Source organism: Meles meles, chromosome 8, assembly GCF_922984935.1.
Source record: "Meles meles chromosome 8, mMelMel3.1 paternal haplotype, whole genome shotgun sequence".
In the NCBI taxonomy this organism is placed as follows: Eukaryota; Metazoa; Chordata; class Mammalia; order Carnivora; family Mustelidae; genus Meles; species Meles meles.
In genome coordinates, this window is record NC_060073.1 from 81,261,210 (window position 1) to 81,282,693 (window position 21,484).

General features: G+C 36.6%; 1 protein-coding gene across 4 annotated transcripts in view; it reads right to left on the bottom strand.

The window, feature by feature from the left end:
• ARHGAP42 (Rho GTPase activating protein 42) overlaps positions 1-21,484 on the bottom strand; it is a 314,994-nt gene that overhangs the window by 281,922 nt on the left and 11,588 nt on the right. Inside the window, exon 1 of one of the 4 annotated variants that reach the window (XM_046017392.1) lies at positions 12,389-12,411. The exons of the other annotated variants lie outside the window; for them this stretch is intronic. The gene's annotated coding sequence lies outside the window, so the exon portion shown is untranslated. Of the gene's footprint in view, positions 1-12,388; positions 12,412-21,484 lie in introns of those variants that run through there. 4 annotated transcript variants of the gene reach the window in all.

Sequence of the window (21,484 nt, forward strand, 5' to 3'; positions counted from 1 at the left end):
AGTAATGAATCTAGAAAGACCTCGAGACACTTGATTGTGAAACTGATGAATCATAATTTTACACAGGGGCTCTTGAGAGCAGCTAGAGGGAAAAGATTCCTTATGTACAGAGGAAGGCCCATCAGAATAACACCAGACCTGTCCTCAGAAATCTGGAAAGCCAGAAAGGGCTGGAAAGACATATTCAGGGTACTAAATGAGAAAAACATGCAGCCAAGAATACTTTATGCAGCAAGATGGACTTTCAAAATGGATGGAGAGGTAAAGAGCTTCTAAGACCAGCAAAGTATAAAGAGAATGTGACCACCAAGCAGGCACTACAAGAAATATTAAAGGGGGGTCTATAAAAGAAGAAAGAACCCAAGAGTGTCATAAAACAGAAATTTACGGAGACAATCTATAGAAACAAGGACTTCACAGGCAACATATTGTCAATAAAAATGCATCTTTCAATAATCACTCTAAACGTTAATGGCCTAAACACTACCATAAAAAGGTACAGGGCTGCAGACTGGATAAAATGACAGGGCCCATCCATATATTGTCTACATCCAGACTGAAAGTGAAGGGATGGAGAAGCATCTTTCATGCCAATGGGCCTCAAAAGAAAGCGATTCTCATAATAGATAAATTAGATTTTAAACTAAAGACTGTAGTCAGAGATAAAGAAGGATACTACATCATTCGTAAAGGGTCTATCCACCAAGAAGATCTCACAGTTGTAAATATTTATGCCCCCAATAAGGGAGCAGCCAACTACATAAGACAACTGTTAATCAAGATAAACAGTCATATTGATAGAATATATTAATAATAGGGGATCTTAACACACCCTCTCAGTAACAGACAGATCATCCAAGCAGAAAATCAATAAAGAAACAAGACCATTGAATGACACATTGGACCAGACAGACCTCATAGATATATACAGAACATTCCACCCTAAAACAACAGAATACTCATTCTTCTTGAGTGCACATGGAACCTTTTCCAGAATAGGCCACATACTGAGTCACAAATCAGGGCTCACCTGATACCAAAAGACTGAGATTCTACCCTGCATATTCTCAGACCACAATGATTTGAAACTAGAACACAACCACAACAAAAAGTTTGGAAGGAATTCAAACACTTGGAAGCTAAAGACCACCTTGATTAAGAATGCTTACATCAACCAGGAAATCAAAGAAAAACTTTAACAACTCATGGAAACCAATGAGAATGAAGACACTTTCATCCAAAACCCATGGGATACAGCAAAGGCAGTCCTAAGGGGGAAATACACAGCCATCCAAGCCTCCCTCAAAAAAAAATGAAAAATCCAGAATACACCAGCTCTCTTTATATGTTAAAGAACCGAAGAAAGAACAACAAATTAGGCCAACCCCACACATAAGAAGGGAAATAATCAAGATTAGAGCAGAGATCAATGAGATAGAAACTATAGATATAGCAAAACACACTGATGAAACTAGAAGCTGGTTTTTTGAAAGAATCAATAAGATGGACAAGCCACTGGCCAAACTAATTCAAAAGAAAAGAGACATGACCCAAATTTATAAAATTAATAATGAAATGGGAGCGATCATGACTAATACCAAGGAAATAGAAACAATCATCAGAAATTATTATCAACAGTTATATGCCAATGAGCTAAGCAACCTAGACGAAATGGACGTATGGAAATGGAAACCTATAAACTTCCAAAACTGAATCAGGAAGAAATTGACAACCTGAATAGACCAATATCTAGTAACGAATTTGAAGCAGCGGTCAAAAACCTTCCAAAAAACAAGAGCCCAGGACCTGATGGATTCCCTATAGAATTCCACCAAACATTCAAAGAAGAAATAATACCCATTCTCCTGAAGCTGTTTCAAAAAATAGAAACGGAAGGAAAACTTCGAGACTCTTTCAATGAAGCCAGCAATACCCTGATCCCCAAACCAGGCAAAGACCCCACCAAAAAGGAGAATTTCAGAATAATACCCCTGATGAATATGGATGCTAAGATTCTCAACAATATCCTAGCTAATAGGATCCAACAGTACATTAAAAAGATTATCCACCATGACCAGGTAGGATTTATCCATGGGATGCAAGGGTGGTTCAATATTCACAAATCAATCAATGTGATAGAACAAATCAGTAAGAGAAGAGAGAAGAACCACATGGTCCTCTCAATTGATGCAGAAAAAGCATTTGACAAGAAACAGCATCCGTTCCAGATTAAAACGCTTCAAAGTATAGGGATAGAGGAAACATTCCTCAATTTCATAAAATCTACCTATGAAAAACCCATAGAAAACACCATCCTCAGTGGGGAAAAGCTGACATCCTTCCCTTTGAGATCAGGAACACGACAAGGATGCCCACTCTCAGCACTGTTGTTCAACGTAGTACTAGAAGTCCTAGCAACAGCAATCAGAAAACAAAAAGAAATAAAAGACATTCAAATTGGCAATGAAGAAGTCAAACTCTCTCTCTTCTCAGATGACATGATACTTTATATGGAAAACCCAAAAGACTCTACCCCCAAACAACTAGAACTCATACAGCAATTCCGTAATGTGGCAGGATACAAAAATCAATATACAGAAATCAGTTGCTTTCTTATATATTAACAATTAAAATACAGAAAGGGAAATGAAAGAATTGATTCTACTTACTATAACACCAAGAACCATAAGATAACTGGGAATTTAAAACTAACAAAAGAGGTACAGAATCTGTACTCAAGGAGTACATAACACGAAAGAAATTGAAGAAGACACAAAAATATCAAAGACCATTCCATGCTCATGGATGGGAAGAATAAACATTGTTAAAATGCCTATACTACCTAGAGCAATCTATACTTTCAATGCCATCCTGATCAAAACTCCACTGGCATTTTTCAAAGAGCTGGAACAAACAATTCTAAAATTTATATGGAACCAGAAGAGACCCTGAATTGTTAAGGAAATGTTGAAAAAGAAAAACAAAACTGGGGAGCATCATGTTGCCTGATTTCAAGCTTTACTACAAAGCTGTGATCACCAAGACAGCATGGTATTGGCACAAATACAAACACATAGACCAGTGGAACAGAGTAGAGAGCCCAGATATGGACCCTCAACTCTATGGTCAAATAATCTTTGACAAAGCAGGAAAAAAATCCAATGGAAAAAGACAGACTCTTCAATAAATGGTGCTGGGAAAATTGGACAGCTATGTGTAGAAGAATTAAACTCGACCATTCTCTTACACCATACACAAAGATAAACTTGAAATGGATAAAAGACCTAAATGTGAGGCAGGAATCTATCAAAATCCTAGAGAAGAACATAGGTAGTAACCTCTTTGACATCAGCCACAACAACTTCTTTCAAGATATGTCTCCAAAGGCAAAGGAAACAAAAGGGAAAATGAACTTCTGGGACTCCATCAAGATCAAAAGCTTCTACAAAGCAAAGGAAACATTCAACAAAACAAAGAGGCAACCCACAGAATGGGAGAAGAAACTCGCAAATGACACTGCAGACAAAGGGCTGATATCCAAGATCTATAAAGAATTTCTCAAACTCAACACACAAAAAAACAGATAATCATGTCAAAAAATGGGCAGAAGACATGAACAGACACTTCTCCAAAGAAGACATGCAAATGGCTAACAGACACATGAAAAAATGTTCATCATCACTAGCCACCAGGAAAATTCAAATCAAAACCACACTGAGGGGGTGCCTGGGTGGCTCAGTGGGTTAAAGCCTCTGCCTTTGGGTCAGGTCCTGGGATCAAGCCCCACATCAGGCTCTCTGCTCAGCAGGGAGCCTGCTTCCCTTCCTCTCTCCCTGCCTGCCTCTCTGCCTACTTGTGATCTCTATCTGTCAAATAAATAAATAAATAAATCTTTAAAATAAAAAATACAATAAAATAAAAATAAAGCCCATGTTTTAAAAAAAACTACACTTAGAATGGCCAAAATTAACAAGACAATAAACACCATGTGTTGGAGAGGAGATGGAGAAAGGGGAACCCTCTTATACTGTTGGTGGGAATGCAAGTTGGTGCAGCCACTTTGGAAAACAGTGTGGAGATTCCTTAAGAAATTTAAAAAAGAGCTTCCCCATGACCCTGCAATTGCACTACTGGGTATTGACCCCAAAGATACAGATGCAGTGAAAAGAAGGGCCATCTGTACCCCAATGTTCATAGCAGCAATGGCCATAGTCACCAAACTGTGGAAAGAACCAAGATGCCCTTCAACGGACGAATGGATAAAGAAGATATGGTCCATATATACAATGGAATATTATGCCTCCATCAGAAAGGATGAATTTTATATCAACATGGACGGGACTGGAAGAGATTATGCTGAGTGAAATAAGTCAGGCAGAGAAAGTCAATTATATTATGGTTTCACTTACTCGTGGAGCATAAGGAATAACACAGAGGACATTGGGAGATGGAGAGGAGAAGTGAGTTGGGTGAAACTGGAGGGGGAGACAAACCATGAAAGACTGTGGACTCTGAGAAACAAACTGAGAGTTTTGGAAGGGAGGGTGGTTGGGGGTTGGGGGAGCCTGGTGGTGGGTATTATGGAGGGCACGTATTGCATGGAGCACTAGGTACGGTGCATAAACACTGAATTGTGGAACACTGAAAAGAAATAGAATAAAATAAAATAAAATGGGCCAAAGACCTTACAGATACTTCACCAAATATAAAGATGGGAAATAAGTACATCCTATGTCATAGGAAACTACAAATTACAACGAGATACCATTACACATCTATTAGAATGGTTAAAATTCAAAATGTCGTGAAGCAACAGGAATACTCATTCATTACTGGTGTGAATGAAAAATTATACAAGCCACTTTGAGAGGCAGTTTTCAGTTTCGCACACAACTGACCATTTTCTTATCAGATGATTCACAATCATACTCTGGTATCACTCCAAGGATTTGAAAACCTATGTCAATACAAAAACCTGCACACATGTTAATAGCAACTTTATTCAGAATTGCCAAAACTTAGGAGCAACCAAAATGTCCTTAGGTAGGTGAATGGATAAAAACAAACTGTAGTACATTCACAAAATGATTTATAATTCAGCAATAAAAAGAAATGAGCTATTAAACCACACACACACACACACACACACACACAAACACATGACAGAAGTTTAAATGCATATTGGAAAGTGAAAGAAGCCAATGTGAAAAGGCTATATATGTAACATTCTGGAAAAGGCAAAACTATAGCAGCAGTAAAAAGATGAGTGGTTTCAAGGGGTTTAGGATAAAAGGGGAGAGGTTCATTAGGTGATGCATAGGGTACAACAGAGGGCTGTGAAACTATTCTGTCTAATACTATAATGTAGATAAATGACATTATGCACATTTCATTACCCTTAGAACCAATCAACATAAAGAGTGAACTCTAATGTAAGCAATGGCCTTTAGGTAAATACAGTAGCAATATTGGTTCATTCACTCTAACAATTGTACTACACTAATACAAGATGTTGATAATAGGGGAAACTGTATGTCAAGGAAAGGGTGAATAATATGGGAATTCTGTACTAGATGCTCAACTATTTTTAATAACTTTTTTAAAAATCTGAATAGAATCTGAATGATAAGCATGTAGTAGCTGATTATAATATCCTATTTTTTAGTATACTTGAAATGTTTACAGTAAAATTACTAAAAACTTTTAATAAAATAAACCTTAATTAGAAGACAATTCAGATATATATTTTAAATTAAGTGCCAAGAACTCCCCTCTACTTGTTAGATGGGATGCCACTCCATGTTTAATAAAGACACTTATATTTTCAGAAATAAAACCAAATAAAAAATAGTTAAAAGCAGTATGCATTCAATGAATATTGGATATATCAATATTAGGCTTTTCAAAAAACAAGTTGTCTCAAACAATATAGTCAGATAAGAGTAACACAAAACTCCTCAATTTAAGTTTTTGGGGTTTTTTGTTTGTTTTGGGGACAGATTCTTCAAGATAAAGAATCTAGGTATGCCTTTACTTTTATAAGTCTGGGATTTTCCTCTTGGGCTATTTTCCCCCCATGAGAACAAAAACTGGTTCTGTTATTATTAAAAACCATTTCTATTATATAAACATATTTAAAAGTTAGAGGAAGATGTGAGGAAGACTAACAAAAATAACTATATTCCCACCATCAGAACCATCATTATATGAACTGTCTTCCAATCTTTTTCAAACATTATTAATAATCAATGCATAGAAAAGAATTAAACATGGAATCCCTAAGGCCAAGCTAAACTTTCCATTCACTTTAGGTTTTAAGCAATATAATCTATTCAGTTTTGTCAGATCATCTCCTTTCTGGGCACTCAGTAGAAGACTGGTGAAGTAAATTAAGAAGTGATTTGTTTGGATTTCCCAGTTCATCTTATTACGTGGAAAATAACCATGGTGTGACCTCTGGGGTATATTCCCCGTACCAGCAGATATCCAACTTAGGAAAACTATGATGTACAGCCCATCATAACCACAGCATGGAGACCACTTCCCCCAAAAAAGACAGATGAGGAACAATGATCCTGCTCGAAAGCACCAATGGTTCCAAGGCTATAAATGCGAGGCCAACTGGAGCACAGTGGCTCCTCTGCCAATAGCAGAAACTGCACCAACTAAACTCATTACAGCAGGCAAGGCTCGGGGTAAAATGACAGCCCAGAAGAGCACTGGGATACAGAAATAATAAATAGTTTTACCAATATGCTTTCTCTACTTCTCTCTTTCTCTTTCAAGCACCTGTCTCTGTGAATATCAGAGGCAGCTTCAATTTTCTTCTTTGTAAATTAACAGACTTAGGATGTACGATACCCAAAGAGACAGGCAGAGTTGCCATAGCCAACAGTATCCCTTTGCTGCCAGTGTTACCATCTGTTATTCTGAGCACACACATTCACACATACACACACAGAGACAGAGACTAAAAGAGAAGAAAGGAAGAGAGGAGAGAGGGAGGCAGACATATGGTTAAGTCTCCTGTAAGCATATACCAGAACCTGGAAGCAAATGGCTGTTTGCTGTACAGATCTGACCTCTAGCCTCCTAAGGAGTGCTTAAGTTCTTCTGAATCCTAGACTGTTTGTTTGCCTAGACTTTTTCTCCTTGTTGTCATGGAGACTGGCATGAAATAATTATCATAGCCAAAACTTCCAACTGAGCTCAAAGTGGATACATCCTGCAGTCATAGCCTTAATCTTTGATAAAATACATACCTAACTTGAAACTATCATTGAATATTCTATTGTTTTCTGGTAATATTCAATATGACCAGTATTTCAGCAAAAAGAAAAGGACAATACCTAGTGGTGGAAAGAGAATACGTTAGGAAGCAAAAAATCTGAGTTCATTTAGCTGTGTCCTGACATTTTTTAAAGACTTGAATGCTTTTCTAGCACCAGGTACTTACAAATGTTTCAATTAGTGCAAGGATCTTTCCAATACTTTTCTAGTAATATCAGTTTTTTTTGGAAGATGTATAGCGCTTTCTATCCATCAAGGAACCACTTTATTCAATTTCTTTGGAAGATGTATAGTGCTTTCTATCCATCAAGGAAACACTGTATTCAATAAGTGCCTATGACCACTTTCAAGCGCTATTTACAGTGGAGTTGATGAGGATCTGTTTTGAAGGTCTTCACAGGACCCACGGGATGTTCAACTTGCCAAGAACCCTGTGCGCAACCTCAAAATGTCTCAGTGGCACCAGAGAATTACTCCAATGCATCTGCCCACTCATCTCCCCAAAGAAAGCTCACTCAGACATGCTAGACAGATATAATTTAACTCATTAAATAGTGTACCTTTTGGTTTTTTACATTTTTGTAAAAACATTTTGATTTTTCTTTTACATTTTTGACCATGACTCGCAGTAAGAACTACATTTTACAATCTAACATTATCTGCTCATCCATGTGTACTTATAAAACAGAAATAAATTTCATTAAACAGTATTTTCCTTTGAAACACTGAATATATCGTGCTATTTTGTTTCTTCTATTTTCTCCTAATACTAATATAACTCATAAAATTCTCAATTTTAAGGACCCTTGTGGATCACCACCTATAGTATGCTAATCACTGGAACATCTGAATATATAATATTCTATGTGAGTGAACTTGAATGCCAGTATAACATTCAAGGTTATAGGAATAAACAATAAATCCACATCAAGCTCAAATTCTTTTTCCTTCTCTATTTGTATGAAGCAAGATTACTTCCCCATGGTTTTTTGTTTGTTTGTTTGTTTGTTTTTATTTTTGGAACTTGTACTCTACATAAACCAGATGATAAATGTTTAATGATATTTGTTACTCAAAGATGTCTGAGCTGCTGAAACCCCCAAATGAATACTTAATTCTATAGCTCTGCGATCCTTGAGAGCTCATCCTGGCATAATACCCACTGACTTTCTCTCTTTGCTTATTTAATTTTTTTTTTTTTTTTTTTTGCTCCTGTTAACACATTCACTCCCAAAATACCTTTGAGACTGCTTTAAAAAAAAAAAAAAAATGAGTGGGGGAAGGGACTTTGTTATCCTTCCTGAAATTTCTCACACACACACACACACACACACACACACAAAATAAAATAACATCCTTCTTTTTTGCAGATCTACCTCCAAGAAAAAAACACTTTTTTGCTAAATTTCTCATTTTTTGGTACATTTTTATAATGAAACTCAAGTCACTTTCTAGTATCATCTTTTCCCTAATGAAACATACTTTAACTCCAAAGGACATGAAACCAAAAGATTCAGTTCTATTTCATATACTAGACATGAGAGTAAGTCGGGGGACTAATACTTCAGAAATCATCAATTAGTAAATTTACTAACTAGAAAACTTCTACTGGTGTATTTTTTTAGCAATGTCCTCAATTTCATTATTTTCATTAATAACCTACAGCATTTCTTTGACCCAGGAGCCACTAACTTTTTCCATTTACTTATTTATATTAAATTCTGGTGTTGTAATTACCTAAGCTTACAAACATCCTTTGCAATGAACCACAAACAGATCTTAACTAAAGTACACACACCGGTATGTGCTGCATTGCTGATCGTGGCCCATACTCAACACGTAATGACTCTGTACCACCCACAGACCCAGAATAATTCAAGAGACAGAAACCACAGTAAACCAAAATGTAATTTAGCTACAGGTACCCATGACACTGATATCTAGTATATGCATTTTGTTAGTAGGCCAACGTTCAAAGACATTCACAGTTCCCATTTCCCAGTTCCCTTCTCATTTCTTGTTAGCTGATTTAGTCAAAGAATTCAATTTGTTATCCCTGTCACAGGTTAATTTGTGTCTGTTTCAGTCCTTTTACCCATGCTGTCCTGTACTGCTTAGTAAACTCTCTTCCAATACTCATCCAATCTATGGACATCACCCTCCAAGATATGCCGACTACAACTCCTCTAGTCATTCTTCTCCCACTTAAAACCATCCACTTTAGTTCTTTTCACATATCTGTGTTCTATTTAGTTTGTAAGCTTTCTGAGAACAGGAATCTTCCTGACACCTAAAAGGTCCCTGACAGCTGTTACAGTGGTTGTTTTCCCTGACAGATAATAGGTAAATCCTACTGACATTTAGCTTTCCTTGTGTTGATATTTTGTTATTCCTTTCAATTACAGCTTTAATTAAAAAAGAGAAGAAACCTTTTAAAATGGCCAGTAGTGGTGAAAATGAGAAAGTGATTAACTAATAAGTCAAAATAAAATGATATCCAGAGCCATAAGGTAATGTACTGCTTCTTCTTGTTACCATCTTCAGATAAACATGTTCCCAAACAGCAAGGTATATAAAACAGAAAATGGAATGGTGAGATGAATTACCCTCAAAGGCATACTATTACCTCCACCATATTTTTAGCCTTATCCCAACCTACACATTTAAGGAAAGAAAGAGGAAAATTAGTTCTCCTATTCTCCAACTGGAGACAAGGGTTAACATGATTGCACAAAGATGTAATTAAGTTGGGATCCAAAGTCAAAAGCTTAGTAAGAATGCTTTCGGTCCGCCTGCTATAGTTCAACCTGACCAGGAAAAAAAAAAAAATCTGAGAACTGTAATAAGGGATCTTTTCTCTTCTTTGACTGATGTTTACTACATCCTCAAAAGGCCCAAGAACCATCTCCAGATGTCAGAAGGGTGGCTGTCAGGGGCACCTGGGTGGCGCAGTGGTTAAAGCCTCTGCCTTCGGCTCAGGTCATGATCCCAGAGTCCCGGGATCGTGCCCCGCTTCGGGCTCTCTGCTCAGCAGGGAGCCTGCCTCCTCCTCTCTCTCTCTCTCTCTCTCTCTGCCTGCCTTTCTGCCTACTTGTGATCTGTCTGTCGAATAAATAAAACTCTTTAAAAAAAAAAAGGGGGGGTGGCTGTCCCATCTACTCACCAAAATTCCTTTTTCACTGGAATTCCGAAATTCCTTTCCTACTGGTAGTGGAAGAAAGATAAAGGACTCTATCAACTTTGGAAGGAGAGGTTAATGGAAATGTCTACTTTAGATGGCAGTAAATTATGTCAAATATCACACAAACACAACAACACATACAGTAATCTATAATTTTTAAATACAAGTGGACATAGAATTCAATTCACTGTTCATCATTTGAAGTGTTTGTATAAAACCTAGCAGATTTAAGAATATGAAATGCCATTAACGAAAACCTTTCACATTTTAGCACTGAAGAATTGACTTCACAGGTAAACACATTTTAGTCCTCTTTAAGCAAATCATTTCACTTGCTAGATCATTTAAAAGTTCTGCTAAAAAGATTCTGCCTATTAACATAAAAACAGGATTTCAGAAATCCTTGTATCACTCTGCCCACTATGGTTACTCATGATTTAAATAACAGAAAACACAGGATACTGATCCCGTATTACAAAACCGTATCTGTGCAAAGTGGCCAGACAGAGCCCACTAGCCAAAATTCTTCCCTTAAATTACGCTTTCTTTTTCATTAAAAAAAGAATAGATAAGACAATTGTAACATAATAAGTTGGTTAGAAAGGATGACTAATAAATAAAATTCAAGCCATGTTAAAAATACAAACCCATGGGTTACCAAAATAAACAAAACACAACAAATTTGCTCTCATTTAAGCTTGGCATGGAAAGACAATGAATACAGCAGACCACTTAGAGTAATACTTCCAAAGAAACATATTTTTACAGATTCCCTAAAGAAATCCCTAAAGTGTAGCCAAAAAAAAAACTAGGTGGCTCAGCGGGTTGGGCCTCTGCCTTCGGCTCGGGTCATGATCTCAGGGTCCTGGGATCGAGCCCCTGCATGGGGCTCTCTGCTCAGCAGGGAGCCTGCTTCCTCCTGTCTCTCTACTTGCCTCTCTGCCTGCTTGTGATCTCTCTCTCTGTCAAATAAATAAATAAAATCTTTAAAAAAAAAAAAAAAAACTTGTGCTTTATTATACCAAATTTCTATCAACTAAATGCTTTACAATTTTCAAGTATTTTTTAGCAGAATTTAATGAGAAATCATACTATCATTTTTTGGAAAGTGGAAAGTTATTCCACTTTAGAATGTGCCCAGCTTGATCTGATAAATGAAAGAACTTCATTATCATAACAAATAAGTGTGGCAAAGATGGTGATCCCCAATTTAAAGTAAAGGAAACAGCCTCAAAGAGTGATAAGGCCTCACTCAATGATCAGAATCCATGTCCAAGTTGGTTTAACTGCTGCTCAGTCTTACCAGACAGTAACTTTCTTTTCATGATCTCTGAGTCTCAATCCTTCTCCTTTTAACCCTCACTTATCTGCCTCAAAATCTGTTACCTGAAAGACAGTAAGATCCTATTTTCACAGGACATTCATTTGCATCTAATAGCTTACAAAAATTACAAAAGAAATCAAACTCACCATAGGTTCTATTCTGAAACCCTCACCAGAAATATATTCTCAACATCCTTAAAACCTGAATCTGTCATCCAGGAGAATGCTTATGGTTATTAATACAAATTTTATTTTAACAAAATACCAGGTACAATTAATTTGTCCATGAAAACATGTGCTTATCATAAACGAACAAAACAGTCCAAACCTGGATATGTATATTTTATGACAGCCTCGATATGCCACTTCTAAAAGAATGAAAAGAGAAAGTGTTCAAAGATGGCTGGATAAAAGAGGCAGCAAATTAAACAGCCAGAAATTGGGAAGTGGAAAAGTAAGTAGGGAAAAGATTGAAGGCTACATGTTAACAAAATCTCTATCAAATCATTTTTAGGGAATTGTTATAATGGATTAGAAGGAAGTGTAGTTAAGAGTAGATTAGAAAGAATGTATTTATTTGAGCTTGTACCTCACCAACTCTCAGTAATTGGCTGGAACTTGAGAGCTTACGGCCTCCCACCCCATTCTTGACACCCCACACTGGAAACAATGAACACATCTGTAATCACAGCTCCCAAAGCTCTGTCAGGAGGGCAACTAGAAGGACCAACACTCTAACTCCTCCCTCTAGATTCTCATTAATTTCCTTTACCCCACTAGAGGATTGGGGGTGGGCGGAGGCAGGGATTTCTCTAATATCACCACCCTAGTGCATTTACACACAGCACTTCTTTTTGGTAGATTTTACTAAGTTTTTTCACAGGCATATTTTCTCCTCATATAATGACAAAAGCATGTATACATCTGTGTATCTTGCTTTGCTGTAACTTGGATTTATATTGAAAGACTTATGTGTAATTGACTAGATGAGTAGTCACTGTAAAAATCTACTAAACTAGTTGAGTCATTTCTAATTATTTTCTATTATAAGTAAATTTTAATCATTTACATAGGTCAGGACCAATTTCCAAACTGCATGCAGTACCACAATAAACTTACAGGGGTGCTGTTGGTTATTTAAAAGTTGAGAAATGCCTTCCATCCCTAGCAAGGAAAAATGGGTTATAATGAGTAACTCAACTAATCAGGATTTACCCCTGACCTGGGGAGAGGTTTATCTTGCTGAACAAACTCCACCTTGTTATAGAAAGAATGAAAGGGCACAGAGGCTGGGTAGGAAATCAATATTACCTGCTACAGAAAAAGTACCATAATTTGGGTCATTGTATTAGTTGAGTATAAAACCATTAAGGTCCTTGACAATTATTACCTATTTACAATTCTATCAGCAGCAGAAGGTAAGAGTCTTGGTATACCCAAATTAGCAAAAGGCATTTTTAAAAATCTTTTTAGCTAAGTTAATAGATAAAAGAATAAATACTTCACTCTATATTCATTTGCATTTCTCTAACTCCTGGTAAATGTTAACAGCTTTATTTATCCTTTGGTTACTCAACTGTCCTCTGTCTAGTGTACACTTATGTAATGACATCCTAACCATCTTCTTCCCCCATTTATCTTACAGATACTAACCATTTGGTTATGGATAAATATTCATCACCAACTTATATCTATTGAGAAAAGGCTCTCGTTAGACAATATGAAAACCCACATTCAAGAGGAATGAAGAAATGAAGGAACATTGGAAGGCTAAGGAAAAAAAGTAGGAAAGCTGATGAAAGGCATGAATAGATACTAGATACGGCTCCACAAAAGCCCAGGGAGAAGCTTCAGGAAGTAAGGAATGGTAGGGTCAAAAATTCAACAGCCCAGAAAACCAATGACTATAGTATCCACTAATTTAGTAAGTAACACCTTTAAAAAATACTGTTAATAAAAGATTAAGTGATTTGTAATTCCGAAGGACTAATAATTGGGAACCTCAAAAGAAACATGCAAGGACAAACGGCCCACATTACGAAAAAGGAGAAATCTAAAATGCAGGAGCCTGAAGAAGTCTCAAAAATAGTTGTTTCTGATTTCCAGTTAAATTCTAGCAGATGCAGCAGCTGCAAAGTATGTTGAGGTTCACCAAATTCTGTGTAACAACATATATACCACAGGCTTCATTTCAGAGTAACAGATGAATGCAGATTTTAGGCAGGCAGGGAAGTTTCTTTAAAAGATGAAAGTCTTAACAGGATCACATAGTTGATACATGATCCAATTTCCTTTTGGTGAACTGTAGCAAACTGCAGATGTTTCTTTATTCAAAATGTAACCCACTCTGGTTTTACTTACATTTCAAATGCAGACTGCTTTAAGTTACTTACCCATAAATATCACCAATCTGAGCACTTTTGGTCATAAATATGCTAACAGTAAAAAAAAAAATGAAGCAAGAAAAATATTTGAAAGATGGTATAAATTTATATATAAAACGGTATATATGTTATGATTGTATTTTTTTAAGTGTATTCATGTAGACATGCAAGGTTAAATAAAAATAAAATCAAGTTAATCATCATGAAAGGCACAGAGAATGTTTCCCATTTTAAATATTTTTAATATTAAGGTTACTTCATTTTATCTGTTAAAAATATACATTGTGGAAAAAAAAATACACTGTGATTATAATAGCAACCATTTACTGATTTCTGCATACCAAGTAATATGCCAGGCACGGCTACAAGAACTGTAAAACCCTCATGAAAAAGTAGGTGTTAAAGAGGCAACCCACGGAATGGGAGAAGATATTTGCAAATGACAGTACAGACAAAAGGTTGATATCCAGGATCTATAAAGAACTCCTCAAACTCAACACACACAAAACAGATAATCATATCAAAAAATGGGCAGAAGATATGAACAGACACTTCTCCAACAAAGACATACAAATGGCTATCAGACACATGAAAAAATGTTCATCATCACTAGCCATCAGGGAGATTCAAATTAAAACTACATTGAGATACCACCTGACACCAGTTAGAATGGCCAAAATTAGCAAGACAGGAAACAACAAGTGCTGGAGAGGATGTGAAGAAAGGGGAACCCTCTTACACTGTTGGTGGGAATGCAAGTTGGTGCAGCCACTTTGGAGAACAGTGTGGAGATTCCTGAAGAAATTAAGAATAGAGCTTCCCTATGACCCTGCAATTGCACTGCTGGGTATTTATCCTGAAGATACAGATGTAGTGAAAAGAAGAGCCATCTGTACCCCAATGTTTATTGCAGTAATGGCCACGGTCGCCAAACTGTGGAAAGAACCAAGATGCCCTTCAACAGACAAATGGATAAGGAAGATGTGGTCCATATACACGATGGAGTATTATGCCTCCATCAGAAAGGATGAATACCCAACTTTTGTAGCAACATGGACGGGACTGGAAGAGATTATGCTGAGCGAAATAAGTCAAGCAGAGAGAGTCAAGTATCATATGGTCTCACTTATTTGTGGAGCATAACAAAGAACACGGTGGACATGGGGAGATGGAGGGAGTTGAGGAAAACTGGAAGGGGAGATGAACCATGAGAGACTATGGACTCTGAAAAACAACCAGAGGGTTTTGAAGGGGCGGGGGGGGGGGGGGGGGGGGAGGTGGGAGGTTGAGGAACCAGGTGGTGGGTAATAGGGAGGGCACGTACTGCATGGAGCACTGGGTGTGGTGCAAAAACAATGAACACTGTTATGCTGAAAATAAAGAAATTAAAAAAAAAAAAATTAAAAGGACAAAAAAAAAAAAAAAGTAGGTGTTATTATTATCCCCACTCTAAAAATGAGGAAACCCAAGTTCAAGAAAGAGTGACTTACTAGGCCACTTACTGTGTATGTGTGTGTATGTGTGTGTATGTGCACATGCACACATACACATACTAGGCCACTTAGTGTGTATGTGTGCACACGCACATACACACACACACACAGAGTATCTAGTACAGTGCTTGAAGTGCAATAGGTGATCCTGAAATGTTTCCTGATCTAGACTCAATTAAGAATGGACAAAACAATGAACACTGTTATGCTGTAAATAAACAAATAAACGAATTAAAAAAAAAAAAGAATGGATATTCACATTCTCATATGAGATCCCTATGCTGTGTTGACCGCTATAATGGAGATATGCACAAGTTAACCTGTGTAACAGAGAAAGGCTATCTGAGGAAATAAAACATATACATGGTAACTATTAGGTCTTAGCACCAAGCAGTTACACACACATACACAATATCAACAGCATGCCCTCAGTAAATGCAAACCCAGAAAAGCTGGACCTCTGCTCTGTACTTCAAGGCCTAGAATGATAACTGACATATATCTAGTGCTAATATATATGCTGAAGAAATATGTAAGTCAATGTTCCATTCTTTCTTTCTTCTTCACATCTCTCCTGGCTTATGACTCCTTGTTTTCTCCTCTCCACTCGTCTTGGCACTCTTTGTACATATGTAAAAATTGCTATTGTTCTTTATTTACATTATGAGATTTTTAAATACTTATCCATGTATAATGAAAATTAAAAGAACACAGAAATGTTTCCTCCTTAAATATCCACCAAATGGTTCTGTTTTCCCCAACAAATATAAAAGCCATATCTGAATTTGTTTGGGGAAGTTTTAACTTTGCTGTAAGTACACATTTAGCTTTCGGGGAGCCTGGGTGGCTCAGTTGTTAAGCATCTGCCCAAGCATCTGCCTTTGGCTCAGGTCCTGATCGCAGGACTCTGGGACCAAGCCCTGCATTGGGCTCTCTGCTGGGCAGGAAGCCTGCTTCTCCCTCGCCCACTCCCCCTGCTTGTGCTTCCTCTCTCACTCTGTCAAATAAATAAACAGAACCTTAAAAATAAATAAATAAATACATACATATATACATACATACATACACATTTAGCTTTCAAATTCCTACCATAAAGAATGTAATGTAAATGCCTACAGACCTACTAAATTTCTATTTATAAAGGTGAGTTCCAACAGAGTTATTCTATCACCCCAAAACTCCATGCCTAGGGATATATCCAGGAGAACGAAAATATATGTCCACATAAGACAGGCACATGAATGTTTATAGCATTATTCATAATAGAAATAATATTAATACGAAATACCAAAATACCCTTCAATGAATAAACAGATAAACAAAATGTGTGGTATATCCATACAATTGAGTATTTGGCAGTAAAAAGGAATAAAATACCAGTAAATACTAAAATATGGATGAACCCTGAAAACATGCTAAGCAAAAGTAGTCATTTACAAGAAGCCACAGACTGCATCATTCTATTTATACAATAAAGGTTCAGAACAGGCAAAGCTATAGAAATAAAGTGTAGGAGCGCCTGGGTGGCTCAGTGGGTTGAGGCCTCTGACTTCGGCTCGGGTCGTGGTCTTGGGGTCCTGGGATCGAGCCCTGCGTCGGGCTCTCTGCTCACAGGGAGCCTGCTTCCTCCTCTCTCTCTGCCTGTCTCTCTGCCTACTTGTGATCTCTGTCTGTCAAATGAATAAGTAAAATTAAAAAAAATAAATAAATAAACTAAGTGTATTAGTAACAGTTGCCAGGAGCTGGAGAAGAGAGAAAATAGGGTATGGGATTTCTTTTGGGGCAATGAAACTATACTAAAATTAGATAGTGATTCCAAAACATATAAACAATTCATATAATTTAATAGCAAACAAACAATCTGATTAAAAAATGGGTGGAGGACCTGAACAGACATTTTCCCAAAGACATACAGATGGCCACAGACACTGAAAGGGTGCTCAAAATCACCCATCATCAGGGAAATGCAAATCAAAACCACAATGAGGTATCATCTCACACCTATTAAAATGACTATCATCAAAAAGACAAGAGATAAGTGTTGGCAAGGATATGGAGAAAATGGACCCCTTCTGCACTGTTGGCAGGAATATAAATTAGTTAAGCCACTATGGAAAACAGTATGGAGGTTCCTCAAAAAATTAAATATAGAACTACCATACAATCCAGCAATCCCATCTCTGGGTATATATTCAAAGAAAATAAAAACAGAATATTGAAGAGATACCTGTACTAGAATGTCCACTGCAATATTATTCACAATAGCCAAAACAGGAAACAAGCTAAGTGTCTACCAAAAGACGAATGAATAAAAAAGATGTAGTGCATATATACAATAGAGTATTATTCAGCTTTATTCAGCTCTGAGAAAGAAGAAAATCTTGCCATTTATAACAACCTGGAAGGACTATGAGAGCATTTTGCTATATATAATAAGCCAGAAAGATAAGGACAAATACTGTATGATATCACTTATATGAGGAATCAGTCAGAGAAAGAAAAGATTAGTAGCTTCCAGGGTCTGACAATTAGGATAAACAGGGAGAGGCTGATAAGGATACAAACTTTCAGCTATAAGATGAATTAGGCACAAAGATCTAACTTAAAACATAGTGACTCTGGTCAGTAATACCATAATATTTAATTGAAATTTGCTAAGGGAGTCAAACTCAAATGTTCTCACTTAAAAAAGGATAAACATGTGAGGTGACGGATGGATGTGCTAATAAACTAGCTGGCAGAAATCCATTCACAATGTATACAGATATCAAATCACCATGATACATATTTTAAATATCTCACAACTTTACTTGTCAATTATACCTCAATAAAGCAGAAAAGAAATGTTTAATATAATTATTAAACGATGATATTAAGTGATGATGGTCGCACAATTCAGTAAGCACATGAAAAAACACTGAATTATACACTTTTGAAAGGATGAACTTTATGGCAATCAACTATACCTCAATAATGAATAATGATATATAATAAATATGTAACTCAATAATAAATGGTATTTTTTAAGAAGGTATTCCTACACAATTAAAATCAACACTCTGAAATGGCACCTCAAAAATAGTATATACAATACTTTGTTACAAACAGACACAACATAAGTCCTTTGTAAAATTCCACTTTCTTAGCAATGTCTCTTGTATTTGAGGTACTAAATATTGTCACTGCTGAATATCAATTCCTTGAATAAACGTGTTCTAATCAATCTCATTCTAGTAAAATCTATATAACATGCTAAGGGCTTTTCACTAAGATATTTGTCTTCATATATAAAGTTTCAGAATTGGTTCCAACATTAAGTGGGTAGTAACAACTTTTGAATTTATACAATTCCAAACATTGGTTTGACACAACTTCCTAAAAGTTAATGGATTGATGAAAAATGTTAATGTGTCCAGATCCAGAATCCCAAAGATTTGGCGGCAGCTCTTATGAAGCTAACATTCTAGGGAGAAAAACAGGCAAATAATCAAAAAATCAAAATAAAAAGTGATGAATGTCATTTTGTTACAAGATCATAAAATCTCAGATATGAAAACATCCTTAAGAAGATAGCTAAGCTACTCCACCAAAACAATGGCTTACTCTCCCTATGAGCCATATTCATAACAAGCAATGACACATGGTCTAGAGGTCTTATAACATTAAATATAGTGTTCTATGCATATATATATGGTGCATTTGTCCAGGTAATGTAAAGATTTTGCTTGGGAAAGCTACCGCAGATCCTTTCTTAAATAAAATATGGTCATGGTGGTTGTTTGTAACAATGGTCTAATTTTACTACCTAGTCTCAACATTAGTGATGAATGAGATAGATAAGAAAATTAGTATTTAATACTCTGTGCTCAACACTTTGTATGTTATCTTATTTAACCCTGAAAATATGCATATTAAATAAATATTACTCCCATATTACAGACAAGGAAAACCACAAAGGAAGCCAAGTAACTTGCTCACAGCCACACAGCTACTAAGTGTCTGAGCTAGGATTGAAAAGCATTGCTCGATTCTAAAGCCTAGGCTCATCAGAAGGGGAGACGAAGCATGAAAAACTGTGGACTCTGAGAAACAAACTGAGGGTTTTAGAGGGGGTGGGGGGGATATGTGAGCTGGTGGTGGGTATTAAGGAGGGCATGTATTGCATGGAGCACTGGGTGTGGTCCATAAACAATGAATCTTGGAACACTGAAAAAATAAAATTAAATCTAAATAAAAATAAAGTTAAGACTGAGAAATCTAAAAAATAAATAAATAAATACATAAATAAATAAAGCAAGCCTAGGCTCTTTCTACTATACCAGATTGACTGCTATTAGTGTTAAATCTTCAAAGAACATACTTTATATTAAAATATTCCAATAATGGGGTGCCTGGGTGGCTCAGTGGGTTAAAAGCCTCTGCCTTTGGCTCAGGTCATGATCCCAGGGTTCTGGGATCGAGCCCCGCATCAGGCTCTCTGCTCTGCGGGGAGCCTGTTTCCTCCTCTCTCTCTGCCTGCCTCTCTGCCTACTTGTGATCTCTGTCTGTCAAATAAATAAATAAAATCTTTTAAAAAATAAATAAATAAAATATTCCAATATTAAAGATTAAGCATTATTAGCACTGCACGTGTGTGAATAGTAATGCTAAAGGAAACTCAAGAAAAAACCCTGTTTCTTTTAGCCAGATTTAATGTTCAGATTATTTGCATAAATTGGGATTATCTTCAGTTAACATATGTTGTGACAGATGTACAGAGCACAGTCACAGAAAAGAAAATAAGGAAGTCTAAGACATAATCTTAGGACTTAAAGCAGGAAGAATATCTTGCAACTGACCCCCTGGTTCTGCATCCTTGTTTCATCTTCGTTCATCTGCTCTCATCAGTGGATGTTATAAAACATACTCAGCCAGCTGTGAATATCTGTAGAACATCCATAATGGGAAGAAAAGGACATGCACCCAACAGAGTTTAAACCTAGCAAACATAGAGGCTGTCATTCTCACTCACTTGCTGCTATCCCTTGTTCAGGATTATTAAGAATCTGTATTTTCTTTCTTTAATCCCTGATGTGGCTTTTTCCAGCTCTGCTACACTTTGCAAGCTGTTCCCAAACTCTAGACTTCCTATTCACTGCTCCCTATCTCCCCCAACTTCAGGGCAGAAGTCCCTTTAAACCCAGAGATCCCTTAAGAAACATCTTTTGTTGTTGTTGTTGTTTTAAATGATCTGTTTCGTCCTTGTGGTACCATCCAAATACCCTCTCCTGGTACACCAATTCAATAATATCACCTTTCCTTAATCAACTAGCTAACAGGCTCAACTCAATTTTCTTACTCAGCCAGCTGAAGCTTCCTCTTCAATTCTTAATGAAATATTTTTTTACCATAATTCCTTGCCCTCAAAACCCTCCAGCAATGCCCTACCAATCTCATCATTTTCTTTTCTCACCAGTAACCTCTAGGATGATCTCACCTCAAGTGTAATTACATTTACAAAACATCTGTGCAGCATAAGAGACACCTAGGAAGTGTTTTTCTAAGCCTCTATCTGCCTTCCATACTGAACCCAATGTGAAGAAAAAAGATCTCTCATGTGCCTGTTTTATTTTGTGAAATTGCCCAGCTATCTATTTCATTTAGAGAAGTACAAGTTGTGGCTGTCATTTAAATAACTTTTATAGACCACTGACCTGAGTCACCAGAAATAAAGCACCAGCAGAGATGCCCATAAAGTCTCAACATCTATACTGCCCATTCATAATCCCTAAATGCCAACCTAATGCTTTCTTGGTTTCCAGATCATAGTAAAT